General features: G+C 47.5%; 1 pseudogene; it reads left to right on the plus strand.

Annotated features, from left to right (window-relative positions):
- Positions 1 to 2885: 2885 nt before the first annotated feature.
- On the plus strand, positions 2886 to 5354 carry LOC132381583 (large ribosomal subunit protein uL24-like; annotated as a pseudogene).
- The last annotated feature ends 19346 nt before the right edge of the window (positions 5355 to 24700 follow it).

Raw genomic sequence — 24700 nt, forward strand, 5'->3', positions numbered from 1 at the left:
CTGCCCGTTATTGCTTCCACCAATCAATCTCTCAGCTCCTTACTTCACCCCTCCCCACCTCCCGGTTTCACCAATCACCTGCCACCTTGAACTTCCCCTCCCACACCTCATTGCCTGACTCCTTCCTTTGCAGTGCTGACGAAGGGTCTCGGCCCAAATGCTATCAGCCTCCTCAATACCCAGAGCCTGGACCGACACCTTACTGCCCTATTGTCTTGGTTATTATTTATTATAATACCTGCACTGTTTTGTGCACTTTATTCAGTCCTGGGTAGTCTAGTTTTGTTATTTTCTGTGTTGTTGTTTTTTACGTAGTTCAGTCTAGTTTTTGTACTGTGTCATGTGACACCATGGTCCTGAAAAAACATCTCATTTTTACTGTGAACTGTACCAGCAGTTATGGTCGAAATGACAATAAAAAGTGACTTGACTTGAAAATGTCAAGTATTTGTTCTTTTCCATTGATGAACATGGCAGCGCATGGCCACTCCGGGAATGAATACCTGTTATCTGTAAGTAGGGGCCGTGCACAATCCTGATTTGATGGGGAGGGACGTGAGGAGCATGGAGGAACATCTGGTGAAACTTCTGACATGCCTGTTTCGCTGCCGCTGCTACTGTGCGATCGAGAAATCTCCGGAGAGGGGGCCCCGAATCCTCGGCTTTGCCTGTTGCTTGGCGGCCGGGGCTGAGGTCCAAGCGCTCGGCACAGACGGTGCTCGGAGCTGGTCGGAGGCTCGAGGTTTTCAGACGGACTCAGAGTTGTCTGTGGTCGGATGCTTCCAGATGCTTTGCAGCGCTGGAGGTTTATGGCAGGAAGAGTTTTTCTTCCTTCTACCGTCTGCGTGAGATGATGGGCTATCGGGGACTTTGAGACCTTTTTTTTTACCATGTCATGGACTGCTCTTTATCAAATTACTGTATTGCTTTGCACTGTTGTAACTATATGTTATAATTAAGTGGTTTTTGTAAGTTAGTCTTGGTCTGTCTTGTGTTTCTGTGATATCATACTGGAGGAACATTGTATCATTTCTTAATGCACACATTACTAAATGACAATAAATGAGGACTGAGTGTCCTCACATTCTAATCTAATGCTGCCTGGCCTGCTGGAAAGATTGTGTGTGTTGCTTGGATTTCCAGCATCTGCAGATTTTCTCTTGTTTGTGGTTGGACACATATTCCTCTCCTCGTTCAGCATTTTGAAGGGACGGTTTCCCCTTACTGCTCCCTGGTCTGCTCTCCTGTTTCCATCTATTACTCTCCATTTTGTGACGCTCTCCCATTGTAACTGCAGAAGCCATTACACTTCCCCAGTGCTGGACGTGGAGCCTGGTGGGACGATAGGGCGAGGACAAGCTCAGTCCTTCCTGGTGCAGCAGCGATTAACGATGGAGAAGCCAAACGTGGAGGGGAGGTTGTTTGGCTGAGTACCTGCGTTCGGTCTGCAGGGGAGACCCCGAGCTTTCAGTTGCCTGCCACCTCAATTTACCATCATACTCTCATCTTATCCCCAGAACTAAATAACAAAGCCCTGCACCAGCCTGAGGGATAACACCTTACCCTCCCTCTCGGCACGTTGCAGTCCCCGGGACTCAACACCGAATTTTCTAACTTTATGTAACCTTGTTCTTTCTTTCAGTCTGCATTAAAACAGGCTACACTGTCCATCATAATTTTAGTTCAGTGTTGTATCTAGTCCTGCCTGCTGGGCAAGTCCCACGGCCTTGCCATGAACAAAATACTCTGCAGGTAAAGCAGCTTATTCTGACTCTGTTGCTGGACTGACAAGGCAAGTCAGCTGGTCTCAACCCATCTGAAATATTCCCTTTGCTGCCTGCACTTTCCTACTGCTCTCCCCTCTCTCATTCCCCATTCTGATGAAGGGTTTTGGACCCGAATCATTCACTCTCTCTCTTTTAACAGACACAACCTGGCCTACTAGGTGTTTCCAGTATTTGTAGATAGATTCTATAGATGCCGGGGACCTGAAGCAATACACAAAAACTTCTGGAAGGACTCAGCACCTTGGGCAGCCTGTGTGGAGGACAATAAACAGCTGAAGTTTTGGGCTGAGACCCTTCAACACGATGGAAAGGAAGGAGGCAGAGTCCAAAGTGAGAAGGTGGAGGGACAGGAGGGGAACCTCCAAGGCAAGGTAAGCCTGGAGGGAGCTGATGGGCAGGCGAGGAAAAGAAAGGGGGCAAAAATGTAACCAGAATGGGAAATGAAAAAAAAGAGAAGGAAGGAGGGGAGAGAAATTACTGGGTTGGAGAAATCAATGTTCAGGCCACTAGTTTGTAGGTTAAGACCACAATCAGAGGAATTGATGTTCATGCCATTAAGGTGGAGGTTAGGACCACTGTCAGAGAAATCAATGAGGAAATCAGTTGGAAGTCAGGACCACAATCAGACTCGGGACAATTCAGGGTATCTGAAAGAGCTGCTGCACAAAGTAATCCAGCACAGGCACAGGCCCCTCGCTCCAACTCATCCATGCCGACAAAATGCCCTCCTCATTTGCTCCCTGTTGGCCGGTATCCCACTAGCTCACCCGTCCAAAAGTATTTTAAATGTAGTTGTTGTATCTGCTTCAACCACTTCCCTGGCAGATCGTACCATATTCCACCCTCTGTGTGAAAAACCTGCCCCCTCTCAGGTACGATTTAAATCTTTCATCGTAAACCTATGCCCTCTAGTTTTTGGAAAAAGACTGTGCATCCAAACCAACTGTGCCTCTGTGAAAGTCTCCTATCTTAGGGGAATGCCTGTTCAGTCTCTCCTCATAACACAGGCACTCGAGTCCCAGCATGAAGCAAAGAAGACATGGCACTGCCTTTATTTTCTTCAAAATCTGTGAAGATTCAACATGCCATTGAACATTTTTCTTCTGGCGGCTAAAAGGGATCGGGGAGGACGCCAACGTGAAACTCAACCCATTTGTAACATCTTCCCGGAGGAAGAATCGTGAGAGGCTTTTCAATGCTCCGTCTCACATCTGCAGGAAAATCATGTCCTCCCCGTCGTCTAAGGAGTTGAGGCAAAAAGATAACGTTCGCTCAATGCCCATTTGCAAAGATGATGTTCAGGTCGTCAGAGGTTAATATAAGGGCCAGCAGATCGGCAAAGTTGTCCAAGTGTACAGAAAGAAGTGTATAATCTATATTGAGCGTGTGCAGCGTGAGAAGGCCAATGGTGCCACAGTTCATGTTGGTATTCACCCCAGCAAGCTGGGTAAGGATCAAAAGAAGATCTTGGAACGCAAAGCCAAATCTCGCCAAGTTGGCAAGGATAAGGGAAAATATAAGGAAGAGACCATTGAAAAAAGGCAGGAGTAATTTTATGTTCTGCTTCGACTTCAAATAAAAACACAGGGAAATTTTTGAAAAAAAAACGTATTACAAATTTCTATAGATGTGTGGGAGCGAGTATACTGATTGCATCAAAACCTGGTATGGAAACAGCAATGCCCTCGCGTGGAAAATCCCAGAAAAAAGCAGTGGATACAGCCCAGTCCTTCACAGATAAAGCCCTCCACAAAGTTGAGTACATCTACAAGGAACAGTTGCAGGAAAGCAGCATCCATCTTCAAGGACTCCCGCCATTCAGGCAAAGCTCTCTTCTCACTGTTATCATCAAGAAGGTGTCACAGGCCCCCACCACCAGTTTCAGGAAGATTCCACAACCTATGGACTCACTTTCAATTACTCTACAACTCATGTTCTCGATGTCTATCTATTAGTATTAGTTTTTTCTCGTACTTGCACAATTTGTTGTCTTTCTCGCATTGGTTGTTCATCCATCTTTGTTGTGTGCAGTTCTTCACTGATCCTGGATGGACCACACCCCAGAGTACTGAAAGAGGTAGCTGAAGAGATTGTGCAGGCAAGAGTGACTAGATTCTAGATTCAGAGGACAGAAAAAAATTGTAAATATCACTCTTCAAGAAGGGAGGGAAGCAGAAGAAAAGAAATTATAGGCCAGTTAGTCTGACCTCAGCTGGTGGGAAGAGATTGGAGTTGGTTATTAAGGACAATGTCTCAGGGTACTTGGAGGCACATGATAGAATAGCCTAGTTCCCTTAAAAGAACATCTTGCCTGGCAGATTTATTAGAACTCTTTGAGGAAATAACAAGTAGGATAGACAAAGGAGAATTGGTGGATGTTGTGTACTTGGATTTTCAGAAGGACTTTGACAAGGTGCCATACATGGGGCTGCTTAACAAACTAAGAGCCCGTGGTATTACAGGAAAGATATTAGCTTACATAGAGCGTTAGCTGATTAGCAGGAGGCAAAGAGTGACAATAAAGGGAGTCTTTTCTGATTGGCTGCCAGTGGTTCGTTGTGTTCCGCAGGGGTCTGTGATGGGGCTGCTTCTTCTTACATTATATGTCAATGATTTGGATGACACAATAGATGGCTTTCTAGCCAAGTTTGCGGATTAAAATGAAGATAGATGGAGGCCAGGTAGTGTTGAGGAAGCAGGGAGTCTGCAGAAGGACTTGAGCAGATCGGGGGAGTAGGAAAAGTGGCAACTGGGACAGTGTCAGGAAGTGTGTGGCCATGCACTTTGGTAGAAGGAATAAAAGCATAGACTATTTTCTAAACGGAAAGAAAACTCAGAAATCCAATTTGCAAATTCCCTAAAGGTAAATTTTGCAGTTTGAGTTGGTAATGAGGAAGACAAATGCCATGTTAGCATTCGTTTTGGGAAGACTAGAATACAAAAGCAAGGATGTAATGGTGAGGTTTCATTCGGGACTGTCAAGGCCTCACCTGGAGTATTGTGAGCAGTTTCGGGCCCCTTATCCAAGAAAGGATGTGCTGAGACTGGACAGGGTCCAGAGGAGGTTCACGAGGATGATTCTGGGAATGAAAGGGTTACCATGTGAGGAGTGATTGATGGCTTTCGGCCTTTACTCACTGGAGTTTAGAGGAATGAGAGGGGATCTCATTGAAACCTATTGAATATTGAAAGGCGTGGATAGATTGGAGGTGCAGAGGAGGCTTCCTCTTGTGGGGAAGGTCACAGCCTCTGAATAGAGGTACGTCCACTTAGAATGGAGATGAGGAGGAATTTCTTTAGCCAGTGAGTGGCGAATCTGTGGAATTCGTTGCTACAGGCAGCTGTGGTCATTGGGTGCATTTAAGGCAGAGCTTGATAGGTTCTTGAGTAGCCAGGGCATGAAAGGTTATGGGGGAGAGGCAGGGGATTGGGATTGAGAGGGAAATGGATCAGCCATGATGAAACAGTGCAGACTCAATGGGCTGAATGGCCTGATTCTGTTCCTAAGTCTTATGGAGTCTATAGTGATTCTCTGTATTTAACGTGAATGCCCACAATAAATTTACTTTGAACTTTGAACATCTTTGCAAATCTTTACTGCAATCTTTCCAGGTTAACCATGTCTTTTCTGTAACAGGACCAGAACGGTACTCAGTATTCCAATGCGGCCTGAGCCACGGCGTGTACAACTACAATGTAACATCCCAACTCCTGACATGGAGGTCACTGTGCCAAACACTCCTTCATCAGCCTGTGCTGCCACCTCCAGCGAACTACGTGCTGCTGTGCTCAGAGTCGAGGCGATGGAGATAATACACGAACATCAGACCAGGCCGAGGCACTTCAGCCATGTTCTCCTGATCTCTGCGCACCCAATGTGGATGAGGCATAGGGGAGGATTGAGAGGGGCGTCATTCTGCTTCTGGGACTGACCCAGGTGTTCCCCTGCTCAAACCCCAACTGGATGAGGCGTAGGGGAGGATCGAGAGGGGCGTCAGTCTTCTTCTGGGCCTGACCCGAGTGCTCCCCAACTCAAGCTTACATTATCCTCCCCAAGTTCTGATCAACTCCCTGGCCAGATTCGACCCCTCACTCTGCAATTTACCGTGGTCAATGAACACACATGCTTTTGGTTGTTCTGATGCATTTCTAATTCCTCTAGAGTATCATCCTTGAGAGAGTTCCCAACAGTCCGAGGCTTTGCTGTGATGCTTTGTCAGTGACAGTTCCTGTCGCAGTGCTGGGGAGAAACCATGGAAACGCAAGGGCCGACCAGAGCTGCGGTTGCTGCAGACTTGTTCACATGACAGTACTGTTCTGACCCTACACATCCACAAGACAAAATATCTTCTCCCCGTGTATGACAACAGCCTGACACTGGGCTGGGGCTGGTGCAGTCGGCTGTTTGCCTCCTCTGTGAGCTCAGGAGGGAATTCTCCTTGCTCAAACAGCAGAAGGAAACGTCGTCCTCCTGCCCTGTGTCGAGGATGGGTTTAACTCAAGACCCACCAGGCAGGATCTGCAACAGATACCCCTGGGAGAGGCTCCATTCGCCGGGGAGGGAACCCACAGAGATCCCGCGTGCCGAGAGGCTGTTCAACCACCCAGCGTATAGGAAGGGGTTCTCCTGTCCACCAGGTCTGCAGAGGCACCAGTGAGTTTACAGGTGATTCCTGGGGTGAAGATATGCAGTTGAAAATAAAAATAAATGCAGTCAGAATCAGAATGATACACTCTTCTGTTTCCATTGATGCTGCCTGACCTGCTGAGTGTTTCTAATGTTTTCCGCATCCCTCTGTTAAACATTACTCTTGGTTCCAACTTCTTACATTGGTGGAAGCCGAACTCAAATCATTAAACAACCCAAAGATGCTTCCGTGAATGGGAGACTTTGATTCACTAATTGGGTAGAGTTCTTTGAGGATGTAACAGATAACATGAATACAAGTAGGTGTGGTGTACTTGGATTTCCATTAGGCCAAAAGACATAGGAGCAGAATTAGGCCATTCAGCCCATCGAGTCTGCTCCGCCATTTCATCATGCTGATCCATTTCCCTCTTAACCCCATTCCCCATAACCTATCACACCCTGACTAATCAAGAACCTATCAACCTCCATAGCCACCCGGGCAATGAATTCCAGATTCACCACCTTTTGGCTAAAGAAATTTCCCCTTATCTCTGTTCAAGATGGACATCCCTGTATTTTGAAGTTCTGTCATCTGGTTCTAGACTCCGCCCCCCCCCCCCCCCCCCCCACCAAAGGAAACATCCTCTTCATATCCACTCTGTCTATGCCTTTCAACATTCAATAGGGTTCAATGAGATCCCCTCCACCACCTCATTCTTCTAAATTCCAGAGAGTACAGGGCCAGAGCCTTCAATCACTGATAAAACTTTCATTCCCAGAATCATTCTTGTCAACCTCCTCCGAACCTTCTCCAATGTCGGCACATCCTTTCTTAGACAGAGGTCCCAAAACTGCTCACAATACTGTAAGTGAGGTCTTTCCGGTGCCTTGTAAAGCCTCAACGTTATTGCTTCTATATCCTAGTCCCCTCAAAATGAATGCATTCACCTTCCTCACCACCGATTTAACCTGCAAATTAACCTTTAAGTTTTCTGAAGGCATTTGATAAGGTCCCACATAGGAGATTGGTGGGTAAAATCAAAGCTCATGGTATTGGGGGGAAGACATTGACATGGATAGAAAACTGGTTGGCAGATAGAAAGCAAAGGGTAGCGGTGAATGGGTGTTTCTCGGAATGGCAGGAGGTGACTAGTGGGGTGCCACAAGGCTCGGTATTGGGACCACAGCTGTTTACCATTTACGTCAATGATTTAGATGAAGGCATTGAAAATAACATCAGCAAGTTTGCTGATGATACTAAGCTGGGTGGCAGTGTGACATGTGATGAGGATGTTAGGAGAATTCAGGGTGACTTGGATAGGCTGGGTGAGTGGGCAGATACTTGGCAGATGACGTTTAATGTGAATAAGTGTGAGGTTATCCACTTTGGGAGTAAGAACAGGAAGGCAGATTATTATCTGAACGGTGTGGAGTTAGGTAAGGGAGAAATACAAAGAGATCTAGGAGTCCTTGTTCATCAGTCACTGAAGGTGAATGAGCAAGTGCAGCAGGCAGTGAAGAAGGCTAATGGAATGTTGGCCTTTATTACAAAGGGAATTGAGTACAAGAACAAGGAAATCCTCTTGCATTTGTACAGAGCCCTGGTGAGACCACACCTGGAGTATTGTGTACAGTTTTGGTCTCCAGGGTTAAGGAAGGACATCCTGGCTGTAGAGGAAGTGCAGCATAGATTCACAAGGTTAATTCCTGGGATGTCTGGACTGTCTTACGCAGAGAGGTTAGAGAGACTGGGCTTGTACATGCTGGAATTAAGGAGATTGAGAGGGGATATGATTGAAACATATAAGATTATTAAGAGATTGGACAAGATAGAGGCAGGAAATATGTTCCAGATGCTGGGAGAGTCCAGTACCAGAGGGCATGGTTTGAGAATAAGGGGTAGGTCATTTAGGACAGAGTTAAGGAAAAACTTCTTCTCCCAGAGAGTTGTGGGGGTCTGGAATGCACTGCCTCGGAAGGTAGTGGAGGCCATTTCTCTGGATGCTTTCAAGAAGGAGCTAGATAGGTATCTTATGGATAGGGGAATCAAGGGATATGGGGACAAGGCAGGAACCAGGTATTGATAGTAATTGATCAGCCATGATCTCAAAATGGCGGTGCAGGTTCAAAGGGCCGAATGGTCTACTTCTGCGCCTATTGTCTATTGTCTTTAAATAATCCTGCACAAGGACTTGTAAGTCCCTTTGCACCTCAGATTTTTGAATTTTCGCCCTGTTTGGAATGTAGTCTACGCTTCTATTCCTTCTACCAAAGTGCATGACCACACACTTCCTGCCAGTGTCCATTTGCCAGCTCTGTCTACTCTCTTAGTCTGTCTAAGTCCTTCCTCAACCTCCCTTCTATCTCAACGCTATCTGCCCTCCATCTATCTTGTTTTGTCTGCAAACTTGGCCACAAAGCCATCAATTTCACCATCCAAATCATAGACACAAAACATAAAAAGAATCTGTCCCAACACAGACCCTTGTGGAACACCATTAGTCACCAGCGGCCAATCCAAGTAGGCTCCAATCATTCCCACTCCTGTCTCCTGTCAATTAGTCAATGCTCCATCCATGCTGGTATCTTTCCTGTAATACCCTGGGCTCTTAACTTGTTTAGTAGCCTCAAAGGTCTTCTGAAAATCCAGGTACAAAACATCCACCAATTCTCCTTTGTCTGTCCTGCTTGTTATTTCCTCAAAGAATTCCAAATATGTGTCAGGGAAGATATTTCCTTAAGGAAACCATGCTGACTTTGCCTCCAGGTACCCTGAAAACACATTCTTAACAATGGACACCAACACCTCCCCAACACTGAACTCTGGCTAACATTTCTGCCTCCTACTTAAGGAGTGGAGTGAAATTTGCAATCTCCCAGATGTCTGGAACCATACCAGAATCGATTCTTGAAAGAACATTACTAATGCCTCCACAATCTCTTTGGCCACATCTCTTAGAACCCTGCTGTGTAGTCCATCTTGCCCAGGAGATCTATCAGACCTTTCTGCTTCCCGAGCACCTTGACCTTAGTAAATGCAACTACACAAACCTCCATGAACTTCTGGCGTATCGCTAAGTGTCTTCCACAGTGAAGACTGATGCAAAATATTTATTCAGCTTGTCCATCATTTCCTTGTCCTCTATTACTCCCTCTCCAGCATAATTTTCCAGTGGTCCAATATCTAATATCATATCCAATATCAGATTCCATCTTCTCCCCCACTCCTGTGGTTTTTTTAGTTGACTTCTGTTGGCTTTAAAATTTTCCCAGTCCTACTTCTCATTAATTTTTGCTCTATCATATCACCTGTCTTTTGCTTTTATGTTGACTAACTTCCTTTATCTGCCACAGTTGCATCATTCTGCCTTTACAATACTTTTTTTTGGATGTATCTATTCTGTGCCTTGCAAATTGCACCCAGAAACTCCAGCCACTGCTGTACTGCCACAATCCCTGACAGTGTGCCTCCCAGTCAACTCTGGGCAGCCCCTCTCTCATGCCTCTGCAATTCCCTTTACTCCACTGGAATACTGATAACACCCGACTTTAACTTCTCCCTCTCACAGGGTGAATTCTATCATATTGTGATCACTGTTACGTTACCTTAAGCTCCCTAATCACATCCAGTTCATTGCACAACACCCAATCCAGAATTGCTGGTCCCCTGGTGGGTTCAAACACAGCTGCTCCAAAAAGCCATCTCGGAGGTATTCCACAAGTTCTCTCTCTTGGGATCCAGCATCAACTGGATTTTCCCATCTGCATGTTGAAATTCCCCATTACTAACGTAACACTGCCTCTTTGACCTATGTACTTTTTCTATCTCACACTGTAATATATAAACCACATCCTGGCACTGTTCACAAGCCTATCAATAATTCCCATTAGGGATTTCTTACTCTTGCGATTTATTAACTCTACATCTTCCAATCCAATATCACTTCTTTCGAATGATTTGATTTCATTTTTTTACGCGCAGAGCCACTCCCCCTCCTCTGCCTACCCACCTTTCCTTTTGGTAGATCGTGTACCCTTGGACATTAAGCTCTCAATGACAATTGTCTTTCAGCCATGACTCCGTGATACACACAATGACATACCTGCCAATTTCCAAAATGTGCTACGACATCATCTACCTTATTTCTTCTACTGCGTGCTTTCAAATATAACACTTTGTCTGTATTTGTTCCCCCGTTCCCACTGACTGCAATTTTGCCCTGTCATCTGCCTGAGTCTCACTATACACCGCCTCTGCTTGTCAACCAACCACTGGTTCCCACCCTCCTGCCGAATCAGTTTAAACCCTCCCCAAAGCTCCAGCAAACCTGCCCACAAGGATATTGGTGCTCACCGGGTTCAGGTGTAGCCTGTCCTTTCCTGTACAGGTCATACCTTCCCCAGAAGAGATCCCAGTGATCCAGAAGTCTGAAACCCTGCTCCCCGCACCAGTTCCTCAGCCAGGCATTCACCTGTCAAGTCAAGTCACTTTTTATTGTCGTTTCGACCATAACTGCTGGTACAGTACACAGTGAAAACGAGACAACGTTTTTCAGGACCGTGGTGCTACATGACACAGTACAAAAGCTACACTGAACTACGTAAAACAACACAAAAAACTACACTAGACTACAGACCCACCCAGGACTGCATAAAGTGCACAAAACAGTGCAGGCATTACAATAAATAATAAGCAGGACAATATGGCAAGGTGTCAGTCCAGGCTCTGGGTATTGAGGAGTCTGATGGCTTGGGGGAAGAAACTGTTGTACAATCTGGTTGTGAGAGCCCGAATGCTTCGGTGGCTTTTGCCAGACGGCAGGGGGGAGAAGAGATTGTATGAGGGGTGCACGGGGTCCTTCATAATGCTGTTTGCTTTGCGGATGCAGCGCGTGGTGTAAATCACCCCATTCTTACCCTCAACGGCACACGCAGCAATCCAGAGATTTGCTACCCTGGAGGTCCTGCTGTTCAGCTTTCCACTGACCTCTCTAAATTCTCAATTTTGGAGCTCCTCTCTTTCCCTTCCTATGTCATCGATGCCAATATGTCCCAAAATGTCTGGCAGCTCACCCTCCACAATCTGACCCTGGCATCTGGGAGACAACATAGCATCTTGGTCTCTCTATTGAATCCCCTATCTACCCCTCTAACTATGGAATACCCAATCACAACGGCATTCCTCCTCTGTCCCCTTCCCTTCTGAGCCACAGCGTCACTGTGGCTCCCCTGCCAGGTCAACCTGCCACCTCCAACAGCATGCAAAATGGTATCGTTGTCATTGAGGGGTCTGGCCAGAGGCTACCTACCCTGACCTGACCGTCGACCATTCACCTGCCTCCTGCAACCCAGGGGTGACGACCTCCCAGCTATCATCTCCGCTTCCCTTAGGAGCCAAAGGTCACTGAGTTTCCAGGAGTTTGATAAATTATCACATAAGACCATACACCTGTACCGTACCTGTTTGTACTGCACAAGTTAAGTGTGCACCAGTTCAGGGGAATTATGTTGGGGTGGAATGTGGGATTGATCAACAGAAATCAGAGAATTGCAATAGATGGCTCATTTTGGTGGCACAATAGTCCTGTGGAAGCCTTAGGCCCCACACTATCAGGTTCAGGAAAATTATTACCCTGCAAACAGCAGGCTCCTGAACCAGTGTGGATAACTTCACTCACCCCTACACTGAACTGATTCCACACATCAGGCTCCTGAACCAGTGTGGATAACTTCACTCACCCCAACACTGAACTGATTCCACACATCAGGCTCCTGAACCAGTGTGGATAACTTCACTCACCCCAACACTGAACTGATTCCACACATCAGGCTCCTGAACCAGTGTGGATAACTTCACTCACCTCAACACTGAACTGATTCCACACATCAGGCTCCTGAACCAGTGTGGATAACTTCACTCACCCCAACACTGAACTGATTCAACACATCAGGCTCCTGAACCAGTGTGGATAACTTCACTCACCTCAACACTGAATTGATTCAACACATCAGGCTCCTGAACCAGTGTGGGTAACTTCACTGACCTCAACTCTGAACTGATTCCACAACCTACAGACTCACTTACAAAGACCTTACAACTCATGCTCTCCATATTATTTATTGCTCAATTTGCACAATTTGTCTTTTTTTTGCATATTGTTTGTCTATCAGTCTTTTTATGTATATTTTTTCATAAATTCTATCAAATTTCTTTATTTTCCTGTAAATACTGCAAGAAAATGAGACAGTGTAATATCTTCATACTTCAATAATACATTTACACTAATTTTTTTTGTCTTTGCGACGTGACACGGGGGGGAGGCCTCAACTATTTATTCAATTGTGAGGAAGGGATGGAGTGGGGTGCAGCCAGATCTGTTGATGAGAGGAGGGTTAGCAAGATTCAGGGGGCACCCAAAGGGATAGAGACAAACTGTGCAAATGGGCATAAAGATGGCAGATGAAATACGCGGCATTTCAAAATTGTGGGAGTGCGTGGAGATCTGGGTTCTTCCCTCATGGAACGCGAAAGGTGAGCATTCAGGTATGGCAAGTGATTTGGGAAGGTTATAGAGTGACACAGCACAGAAACAGGCCTTTTGGCCCAATAGGTCTATTCCGACCACAGCATCCTCCTGCTAATTCCAGCTCCTTGCGTTCGGCCCTTCACCCTCAATGCCTCCCCCTCTGTGTACCTTGTGTTTGCCTCGGCCACTTCCTCCAACAACTCGTTATGAGGCGGATGTGAGAAATAAAATTTCTAATTCTAATCCATTCCAGGTACTCACCCTCTCTGTGTACAGAAAGTCACGTCTTTCCAGTCTGTCCCCCTTCATCTTGTATCTGTGCCTCCACCACGCTGGGGAAAAGCCCATGACCATCCATTTTATCATATCCCTCAACCTCACATTCTCCAGGAAATAAAGATCCAGCGTAGCCAACGTCTCGCTTGATCTCAGACCATTTAATGCAGGCAATCTCTTCTGGCTTGAAGGCTGGCCTTGATCGGGAGGGGTATGAAGTGTAAGAGATGCTTTGACGCAACATTATAGGGTTCTGGTGAGACTTCACGTGGACGATTATGTCGGTTACATCTCACTGTACTTCCATGACAATATTGTCCTACGGAGGCATGGCAGAGAGGCTTCACGTGGACGATTATGTCGGTTTCATCTCACTGTACTTCCATGACAATATTGTCCTACGGAGGCATGGCAGAGAGGCTTCACGTGGACGATTATGTCGGTTTCATCTCACTGTACTTCCATGACAATATTGTCCTACGGAGGCATGGCAGAGAGGCTTCACGTGGACAATTATGTCGGTTTCATCTCACTGTACTTCCATGACAATATTGTCCTACGGAGGCATGGCAGAGAGGCTTGTCTGAGCCGACTCCTGGACGGTAGGGTTTTTGTTTGAAGAAAGATTGAGTAGCTTAGCCCAGACTCACTGAAGTTAAAAAGAAAGAGATGTGAGCTTTTGGAAACACACATGATTCTGAAGATTGGATGCTGAAACAGTGCTTTCCTTGCTGGGGCAATCTAGACCAAGGGACGTAGTTTTAGAATAAGGGGGCCACTATTTAATGGGGTGCAAAGATGAATTTTGTCTCTGAGAAGGTTGTGACATTAGCAGAAGGTATTGAACATAGATATCCTTTGTGGATCATGGAGTACAGGAAGGAGATAGACTGGCAACATGGTGACATGACAACAACCTTTCCCTCAAGGTCAGAAAAACAGAAGTGACTTCAGGAACTGGGATGCAGTAATTTACGTCGAAGGTGCGTCAAGAAGCTGCTTAGCCTTGGGTTACTGCACGGACCAGGCCCTTGAACCGTGGCATCGCCTGTTACAGCCCCCCGGGGAGGAAGTGCTGGAAGTGGGGTGAGAGAGCATGCAGGAGTCTGTGCTCGGTTAACAAGCTGACACCTGCAGGCTGGCAATCCCATCAGTAACACTCTCCGTTGTAGGAGATACAGGAGCCTGAAGGCACACACTCAATGATTCAGGAACAGCCTCTTCCCCTCCGCCATCAGGGAGGAGGTACAGGAGCCTGAAGGCACACACTCAGCGATTCAGGAACAGCCTCTTCCCCTCCGCCATCAGGGAGGAGGTACAGGAGCCTGAAGGCACACACTCAGTGATTCAGGAACAGCCTCTTCCCCTCTGCCATCAGGGAGGAGGTACAGGAGCCTGAAGGCACACACTCAGCGATTCAGGAACAGCCTCTTCCCCTCTGCCGTCAGGGAGGAGGTACAGGAGCCTGGAGACACACACTCAGCAATTCAGGAACAGCTTCTTCCCCTCTGCCATCAGGGAGGAGGTACAGGAGCCTGAAGACACACACTCAGCGATTCAGGAACAGCCTCTTCCCCTCTGCCATCAGGGAGGAGGTACAGGAGCCTGAAGACACACTCTCAATGATTCAGGAACAGCCTCTTCCCCTCCGCCATCAGGAAGGAGGTACAAGAGCCTGAAGGCACAGTGACACAGTGATTCAGGAACAGCTTCTTCCCCTCCGCCATCAGGGAGGAGGTACAGGAGCCTGAAGACACACACTCAGCGATTCAGGAACAGCTTCTTCCCCTCTGCCATCAATGAGGAGGTACAGGAGCCTGAAGGCACACACTCAGCGATTCAGGAACAGCCTCTTCCCCTCTGCCATCAGGGAGGAGGTACAGGAGCCTGAAGACACACACTCAGCGATTCAGGAACAGCTTCTTCCCCTCTGCCATCAGTGAGGAGGTACAGGAGCCTGAAGGCACACACTCAGCGATTCAGGAACAGCTTCTTCCCCTCTGCCATCCGATTCCTCAACGGACATTGAACCCTTGAACACTACCTCACTATATAGTTACACACACAAAATGCTGGTGGAACGCAGCAGGCCAGGCAGCATCTATAGGGAGAAGCACTGTCAACATTAACAACAACACACACAAAATGCCGGTGGAACACAGCAGGCCAGGCAGCATCTATAGGGAGAAGCACTGTCAACATTAACAACAACACACACAAAATGCTGGTGGAACGCAGCAGGCCAGGCAGCATCTATAGGGAGATGCGCTATCGACGTTTCGGGCCGAGACCCTTCGTCCTGTTGACGGGTCTCAGCCCGAAATGTCGACAGCGATTCTCCCTATAGATGCTGTCTGGCCTGCTGTGTTCCACCAGCCCTTTGTGTGTATTGTTGTTTGAATTTCCAGCATCTGCAGATTTCCTCGTGTTTGCTCACTATATTTCTCTGTTTTTGCACTATTTTAATCTATTCAATATACACATATGTTTACTCACTGTAATTGATCTATTCCTTTCTATATTATCTTGTACTGCATTGAAATGTTAACAGATTTCACGACACGTGCCAGTGACAATAAACCTGATTCTATTTAATGCTACTGGCACTTCATACCTGATGAGACCTGGGTGGTGGCAGGGAGTTCAGTCGTCTTAAAGACAACAAGAGAAAGCTGTTCCCCATCCTAACAGTTCTTGTCTTAATCCTATGGTAAATCCTGCCTGATGGCAGAGGGTCAAAGAGACTGTTGGACAGATGGGATGGGTCCTTGATAATGCAGCGCTCCTGTTAAATATCTCTGACGGATGGAAGCGAGACCCTGATGAGCCTCTCAGCAGTTTTCACAATCCTCTGTCCAGACTTGTGGTCAGATGCCTTGCAATCCCTGTACCAAATGGTGATGGTGACCTCAACAGCGATTGCTCGGCTCTGGGAGTGATATCTCAGTGGTAACTGCAGAACTGCAATTGGTGAAACATCCTCTCCTCGCTGACAAAGTTCAAAACTCATTGTCAAAGTACGTATACGTCACCATACACTACCCTGAGGTATACACTCACGAGTGTGTGGCTAGGTGCAGCTCAAATGCTGTCTACAAAATTGGCGAAGGCACAACTGCTGTTGGCTGAATCCCAGGCGAGGAGGCATACAGGAGCGAGACCGATCGGTTGGTTGAGTGGAGTCACAACAACAGCAAGACGAAGGAACTGATTACCCTCAGAAAGGGCAAGTCGGGAGAGCACACACCAGGCCTCATCGAGGTGGGAAGAGTGAGCAGCTTGAAGTTCCCAAGAGTCAGCATCTCAGAGGATCAATCCTGGTTCCACTAGTGAGATTTGCTGTGTCGAGGTTCAAAGTAAATTTATTATCGAGGTAGATACATGTCACCACATCCTACCCTGAGGAGGTTCATTTTCTTGTGGGCATACTCAATAAATCTACAGAATAATAGCCATAATAGAATTAATGAAAGACTGCACCAACTTGGGAGTTCAACCAGTGGGCAATAGACAACAAATTGCAAATACAGAAAGAAAGAAATAATAATAAATAAAAAAACAATAAGTATCGAGAACATGAAATGAGAGTCCTTGACAGTGAGTCCATTGGTTGTGGGAACATTTCAGTGATGGGGCAAGGGTCCCTTGGTTCAAAAGGCTGATGGTAGAGGGGGAGTAACCGTTCCTGAAGCTGGTGGTGTGAGTCACGAGGCTGCTGTACCTTCTTCCCAATGGAAGTGGTGAGAGGAGAGCATTTCCTGGGGTGGTGGGGGCCCTTGTGCTTTCCTGTGACATCATGTAGCTGTGCTCAGAGGTGGGGAGGGCTTTACCCGTGATGAACTGGGCCTTATCCGCTATTTTACCAATTGTCTGTAGATGTATCGTGATGAGCATTCTGACCGCTTCTGGTTAAAAAAAAAGGCTGCAGAGGATTGTCTTCTCAGCCAGCTCCCATCACAGGCTCAAACCTCCCCAAGAATGAGGATCTTCAAGTTGCAGTGTGTCAAGAAGATGGTATCCATTATTAAGGACCCTCACCATCCAGGACGTGTCCTCTTCTCGGGGAGCATGATCAGTGATTAAGAACTGTCTTTTCCCCATCCACTTTCAGACATCTAAATGGTCCATGAACACTCTTTATTTTATGTCTCTCCACTGCTGTCGCAGAACAACAGATTCATTCCTCGCTCATGTTTGCACTCAGCCCTCTCTCTGCAAAAGAGAACTTGCCCCACACACCTCCTTCTCACTTTCACCCTTACATACTGTTCCGGTCAAATTTGACCCGCTTCGACATTTGACAGCAGTAAAAACACCCTAAATGTCTTTTTATTTAGCCGAAATTTAATGACTTTTCCTAAAGTGACCCAAAATGTGCAAAAACAAAAATACTTAAAAATGTTATACTTTTGTACAGGCGCTACAAATTTTTCTACGTTCAGGCTATTCCAGGTCAAATTTGACCCGTATCTATTGAAATGGATTTTAGATCTCTGAAACATTAACTAAGGATTAATCACCCATTTATTAATGTCAGATCAGCTATTTATACATTCTAAATAGATCTGTGGTTCAAAACTTGTTATGAGGGGATTCCTGGGCCAGGTCAAAATTGACCCTGACCGTTCTGTGAAGGTATAGAATAGGAACAGTATGTAAGGGTTAAATGAATGCCTGCTAGCATTAGACAGTACGACTCTGGGGAAAAAGATACTGGCCCTCTGCTCTTTACTTCTGAAAAACTTATGCATAGTTTAATGTATGTTTTTCTTGCGAATGCTGCTTATCTGTTGCCACGTGCTTGTGATGCCTCTGCAAGTAATTTTTCATTGCACTGGTACGCACTTGCATGACAATGACCTCGACCTGACCAAGCCTCGCAGAATTCCTATAAACGTCTATCAGGTACCCCCCCCCCCATCGTTCCCCCCTCCCTGGCCTTTTGCTGCTCCACAGGAAACAGCACAGGCTTATCCATCTTCTCCTTGGAGCACATGCCATTGAATACAGGCACCATCCTGGTCCACCTCTTTTGCACCCTCCCCAAAGTCTCCACATCCTTTCTACAGTGGGGCGACCAGAATTGAATGTAGTGTTACAGATGTGACCCAACCTGTTATTTTATCTAATCAATTCCAGACTATTGGGATTCAGCGCTTCGACTAATAAAGGCAAACGTGCCAGCCCGCTTCGTCACCACCTTACCGACCTGCGTAGCCACTTTCGACTTGGACCCCAAGAGTTTTCCGTTCATCAACTCTGTCGGATGCTGCAGCAGTATTCTTCCCTTTTACATTTAATCCCCCTGGGTTCAACTCAATTCATCATTTCTGCACCCATATCTGCAACTGATCTATATCCTGCTACATACAATCTTTGGCATCTTCTACACCACCAATCCTTGTATTGTCTGCAAACCTACCCATCCACATTTTCATCCAAGTCACAGAGGCACCTGTGTGGATCCCTGCCAAACGACATGAGTCACAGGACCCAACCCAGAATCAGTTTGCTTTGGGTCCAGACAGAAATACATGTGGCTGCAGATGATCAGTGGATTAGTCAGCACGCGAGGAGGGAAATGGCAGTTGATATTTTGGGTTGAGACTCTACATCCTGGCTGGGAGAGGTCACGTTCCTAGCTGTCAGCATCTCAGAGGATCAATCCTGGTCCCAATGTATCGAGGCAAAAACAGCACTAAAAACAAAAACAGCTCTACTTCATTCGGTGTTAGAGCAGATTTGGTCTATCACCTGGTATAGATGTGTAGGCGAGAGCATTCTGACTGGTTACATTACAGTTATGGAGTACTACAGCTCAGGAACAGGCCTTTTGGCCCATCTAGTCCATGCTAGCCTGGTCTTACGGCTAGATCCCTCGCCTTCCAGACCTCATCCATGCACCTGTCCAAACTTCTCTGGCAGTCCACCCACTCCACACTCTCACCACCCTCTGAGTGTAAAGGTTCACCCTCAGGCTCCCCTTCACCTTTCACCCCAACCCTATGACCTCTAGTTCTAGTCTCGCTCAAACTGAGGGGAAAATACCCGCATGTGTTCACCCTTTCTGTACTCCTCATAATTTTGTATGCCTCTGTAAGATCATCCCTCATTCTCCGACGCTCAGGGGAATAAAGTCCTAACCTATTCAACCTTTCTCTATAAATCAGATCCTCGAGTCCTGACAACATCCATACCACAGAACATCACAGCATAGAAACAGGCCTTTCGGCCGTTCTTGGCTGTGCTGAACCGTTTCCCTGCCTAGTCCCACTGACCCGCACCTGGACCATATCCCTCCATACCCCTCTCATCCATGTACCTGTCCGTTTTTCTTAAATGTTAAAAGTGAGCCCACATTCACCACTTCATCTGGCAGCTCATTCCACGCTCCCACCACTCTGCGTGAAGAAGCCCCCCCCTCCATGTTCCCTTTAAACACTTCCCCCTTCACCCTTAACCCATGACCTCTATATTCTTTGTTAGTTTTCCCTGTACTCTCTCAATCGTGTTGATATCTTTCCTTTAGGTAGGACACCGGAACTGCGCACAATGTTCCAAATTCAGCCTCACCAAGGTGTTAAACAACTTCAACATAACATCCCAACTCCTGTAATTAATGCTCTGGTTTATAAAGGCCAGTGTGCCAAATCTCCAACACACAGGATCATGGGGGGGGGGGGGGGCGCAGAGGGCTGTCGAGTCAGGCAACCACCACCCTCCTCACCATCGAGGGCACCTTCAAGAGGCAGTGCCTCAAGGCAGCATCGACAACCGTCATCCTCCGGGATAATAGGTGCAGGAGTAGGCCATTCGGCCCTTCTAGCCAGCACCACCATTCACTGTGATCATGGCTGATCATCCACAATCAGTACCCCGTTCCTGCACGCTCCCCATATCCCTTGACCCCGCTATCTATAAGAGCTCTATCTAACTCTCTCTTGAATGCATCCAGAGACTTGGCCTCCACTGCCTTCTGGGGCAGAGCATTCCACATATCCACCACTCTCTGGGTGAAAAAGTTTTTCCGCATCTCTGTTCTAAATGGCCTACCCCTTATTCTTAAACTGTGGCCTCTAGTTCTGGACTTGCCCATCAGCAGGAACATGCTTCCTGCCTCCAGCGTGTCCAATCCCTTAATAATCTTATATGTCTCAATCAGATCCCCTCTCATTCTTCTAAATTCCAGTGTATACAAGCCCAGTCGCTCCAATCTTTCAACATATGACAGTCCCGCCATTCCGAAAATTAACCTTGTGAACCTACACTGCACTCCATCAAAAGCAAGAATGTCCTTCCTCAAATTTGGAGACCAAAACTGCACACAATACTCCAGGTGGGGTCTCACCAGGGCCCTGTACAGCTGCAGAAGGACCTCTTTACTCCTAGACTCAATTCCTCTTGTTATAAAGGCCAGCATGCCATTAGCTTTCTTCACTGCCTGCTGTACCTGCATGCTTGCTTTCATTGACTGATGTACGAGAACACTGAGATCTCGTTGTACTTCCCCTTTTCCTAACTTGACTCTTTACTTCTCTGAAGTAAGACAAGATTCTGGGATAAGAGATATGTCCTCTTTACTTCACTATCATTGGGGTGGAGGTCCAGGAGCCCGAAGACCCACGCTCAATTCTTTTAAGAACAGATTCTTTCCCCCGTCCCGCCCACCAGCCATCAGATTTCGGAGTAATCCAGGTCGTTAACTCATTATTCATCTTTTGCGCTGTTTATTTACTCTCTATCTTAGAGTAATCTTTATGTCTCACACCGTAACAACAAATTTCACAGCTTTTGTCAGTGATAATAAACCTGATTCTGAGAGTAGAGGGGAGATGAGGGGGTGGGGCGCAGCGAGAGCTGACGAGAGGGAGGTGAGGGAGGATAGTTGGACAGATGATGTTTGGTGGAGGGGAGGGAAGGGCTGAGGCACGGAATGGTGGAGGGGGGATAGAAGCCCCGAGGTGATCGGTAGGGACAACAAAGGGCTACAGATTGTGTAATCTGACAGGAAAGGAAGGGGAAGAGGAGAGATGTGGAGGGCAAGAGGAGCCAGTGGGAGGAGCGAGTGTCTGATGCTCAGATGGGAATGGTCAGGGGACTCGGCTGGAGAAGGGTGCGAGGACGGTCAGTGTACAGGAGCGAGGTTGGACACCTGGGTGAGTGACGCCGCAACATTGTAACCAGGCAGCAAAATTAGGCCATTCAGCCCATCGACTCTGCTCTACCTTTCTATCGTGGCCGACTCACTGAGCATCATGAAAGCTAGGTGCTGATTTAGGAAGAGGAATGAGGGTGAGCACGCCCCAGTCTACACTGGGGGAGATCGATGGCGGACAGCTGCTTTCAATTTACCGGATCTGTGCTGGGACCAATTCTTTTTATGTCAAATGTCAACGACTTGGATGATGGAATTGATTGGCTTTGTGGCCAAGTTTGCGGACAATACAAAGATAGGTGGGGTGGCTGCTAGTGTAGGGAAGCAGGGAGTCTGCAGACGGACAGATTAGGAGAACGGGCAAGGAAGTGGCAGATGGAATACGGCGTCGGGAATTGTCTACAGACGCACTTTGGTAGAAGTAACAAAAGTGTGAAACGATTTTCGAAAACGTGCAGAAAATTCAAAAATCCAAGCTGCACAGGGACCTGGGAGTCCTCGTGCAGGATTCTCCAGAGGTTAACTTGCAGGTTGAGTTGGGGGTGAGGAAGGCAAATGCAACGTTAGCATTCAAAAGGACTGGAATATAAAAGCGAGGATGTAATTCTGAGGCTTTAAGGCACCGGTGAGGCCTCACTTGGAGTATTGTGAGGAGTTTTAGGTCCGTTATCTAAGAAAGGATGTGCTGCATTGGAGAGGGTGCATAGGAAGTTCATGAGAATGATTCCGGGAATGAAAGGGTTAATGCACGAGGAGCATTTCACAGCTCTGGGCCTGTACTTGCTGGAATTTAGAAGAATGAGGGTCAGCGGATCTCTCTGAGACTTATCAAAAGGCCCAGTGATGTGAAGAGGACGTTTTCCATAACGGGAGAGTCTAGGACCAGAGGGCACAGCCTCAGAATAGAAGGACGTCCTTCTAGAACGGAGATCAGGGGGAGTTTCTTTTGCCAAAGGGTGGTGAATTTGTGGAATTTGTTGCCACACGTGGCTGTGGAGGGCAGGTCATTGGGTGTGTCTAAGGCAGAGGTTGATAGTTTCTTGATTAGTCAAGATGGAAAAGATTATGGGAAAATGGATCAGCCATGATGAAATGCTAGAGAAGTCTCGATGGGCTGAATGGCCTAATTCTGTAACTATTTCTTCTGGTCTACGGACAGGGTGCCTTCTTCGGTCTCCAGCGTCCAACAGACTCAGATTTGGGCTGTGCGGCTGAGTGTCAAACTGCTTGCCCCAGATTTCGAGGCTGTGACTCTTGCCTCTCCTCCTCAGCCGTACTGCACTCTGGTGTGATGTCTGTAAGCTTCAAAGAGACCTACTCTCATCCGTCTACCCCTTAGGGAATGCCGGCTCGTTGTGTTCAATATTTCCCCAAAGGACAAACTCGGCATCGCAGGGACGAGCCTGTGGAATCTGCACCTCTCCCTTTGTAGCAAAGAGCACCACACACACAAAATGCTGAAGGAAATCAGTGGGCCAGGCAGCCTCGGTGGAGGGAAACGTCCAGTCAACTTTCTGGGCCGCGGCCCTTCAGCAGGAGAGGCAAGGAAGGGCAGGAAGCAGACTGTGAACCTTCGACTGTTCATTTCCCCCCACAGCTGCTGCCGGTGGTTGTTGCTCAAGATGTCCAGCACCTGCAGAATCTCTGGAGTCTTCTCCGTGGCAAAGATATTCTTTCCTAGAGAGGGAGGACTAAACTGTGGTGCGGACTCCACTTGGAACTTCTCCAAGGCCCTACACTACTGCAGTGAGGCCCCTTCAGCCCTGTATTCAGATCCTTCCAGGAACAAGGGCAACGTACCGCTTGGCTCTGTAACTCTGCATTACTCTGCAGGTCAGCTTTCACTGATCGTGTGCAGCGATACCCGGGACAGAACAACGCGACTCAGATTCACGTTTATTGTCTTGTCACACGTACATCAAAACTTACAGAGAGATGTGTCATTCGCGTTAACCCGAGGATGTGCTGGGGCTGCCCGCAAGAGTAACCACACATTCCAGCGGCAACATAACACGTCCACAGTGCCTGGCAGGACAACAAAGAACGTAGCAAAGCAGGACGTACCGAACGAGAAAGGAACAACAGCTAAACAAGCCCCGTTCCTCCCTCCCACCCACATAGTCCCCTAAGCCCAGGACAGGCTGCCTGTGTCGGCCTTCAACCCCCATTCACATCCTGCTTGTGCTCTGAAGCCCTGCCTCCAGTTCCAGACTCACTTGCAAACCGAACGCTGCAACGTCAGGAATCCCAAACTTTCCGGATGCCGGATCATTGGAGTTCCGCAGCAGATCGGTGCACCGTCACGTAGAGCACCACAGACCCTGTTCCAATCCTAACCTCAGCTGCTGTCTACGTGGAGTTCGCATGTTCTCCCTGCGCCTACATGGGTTTACCCCGGAATCTCTGCCTCTCCTCCCACATCCCAATGACGAGCTGCTGAAAGTTTAATTGGTTGCTATAAATGGCTGCTGTTATGTAAATAAATTGCAGAATCAGGGTGTTTGTGTGTGTGTGTGTGTGAGTGTGTCTGGGGTGTGTGTGAGTGTGTGTGTGAGTGTGTCTGGGGTGTGTGTGAGTGTGTGTGTGAGTGTGTCTGGGGTGTGTGTGAGTGTGTGTGTGAGTGTGTCTGGGGTGTGTGTGAGTGTGTGTGTGAGTGTGTCTGGGGTGTGTGTGGTGTGTGTGGTGTGTGTGGTGTGTGTGGTGTGTGTGGTGTGTGTGGTGTGTGTGTGTGTGTGTGTGTGTGTGTGTGTGTGTGTGTGTGTGTGTGTGTGTGTGTGTGTGTGTGGAGAGAGGGAGAGAGGGAGAGAGGGAGAGAGGGAGAGAGGGAGAGAGGGAGAGAGGGAGAGAGGGAGAGAGGGAGAGAGGGAGAGAGGGAGAGAGGGAGAGAGGGAGAGAGGGAGAGAGGGAGAGAGGGAGAGAGGGAGAGAGGGAGAGAGAAAAAAAGAAATGTGAGAATTATAATGGAATGAATGTGGATGAGTAGAAACGTGTCAGCATGGCCTAGCTGGGCCGAAGGGCCTGTTTCTCTGTGTGGTATCTTTGCGATTGGATGGCCATCCAGTTCCATGGGAGGCTGAGTGGGCGGGACTTACGCTTTCTTTATGACACACGTGCTCTGCAATTGGCTCCTTTGTGATGTCATCAGGACTCGAGCGTCAGTGCTGGACTAGCTCAGTCAGACTGGAGTGGCAACAACATCAGCCACTCTTCTGAAGAAATCGGGAAAATGAAGGACTGTCCAATGTTACCACTATCGGGACCCTGGCCTTCCTCCCAGATTCCACTCTTGACCAAACTCCCAGATAAATCGGGATCTAGAGGTGAA

The sequence above is a fragment of the Hypanus sabinus genome, chromosome 26 (genome assembly GCF_030144855.1).
Source record: "Hypanus sabinus isolate sHypSab1 chromosome 26, sHypSab1.hap1, whole genome shotgun sequence".
In the NCBI taxonomy this organism is placed as follows: Eukaryota; Metazoa; Chordata; class Chondrichthyes; order Myliobatiformes; family Dasyatidae; genus Hypanus; species Hypanus sabinus.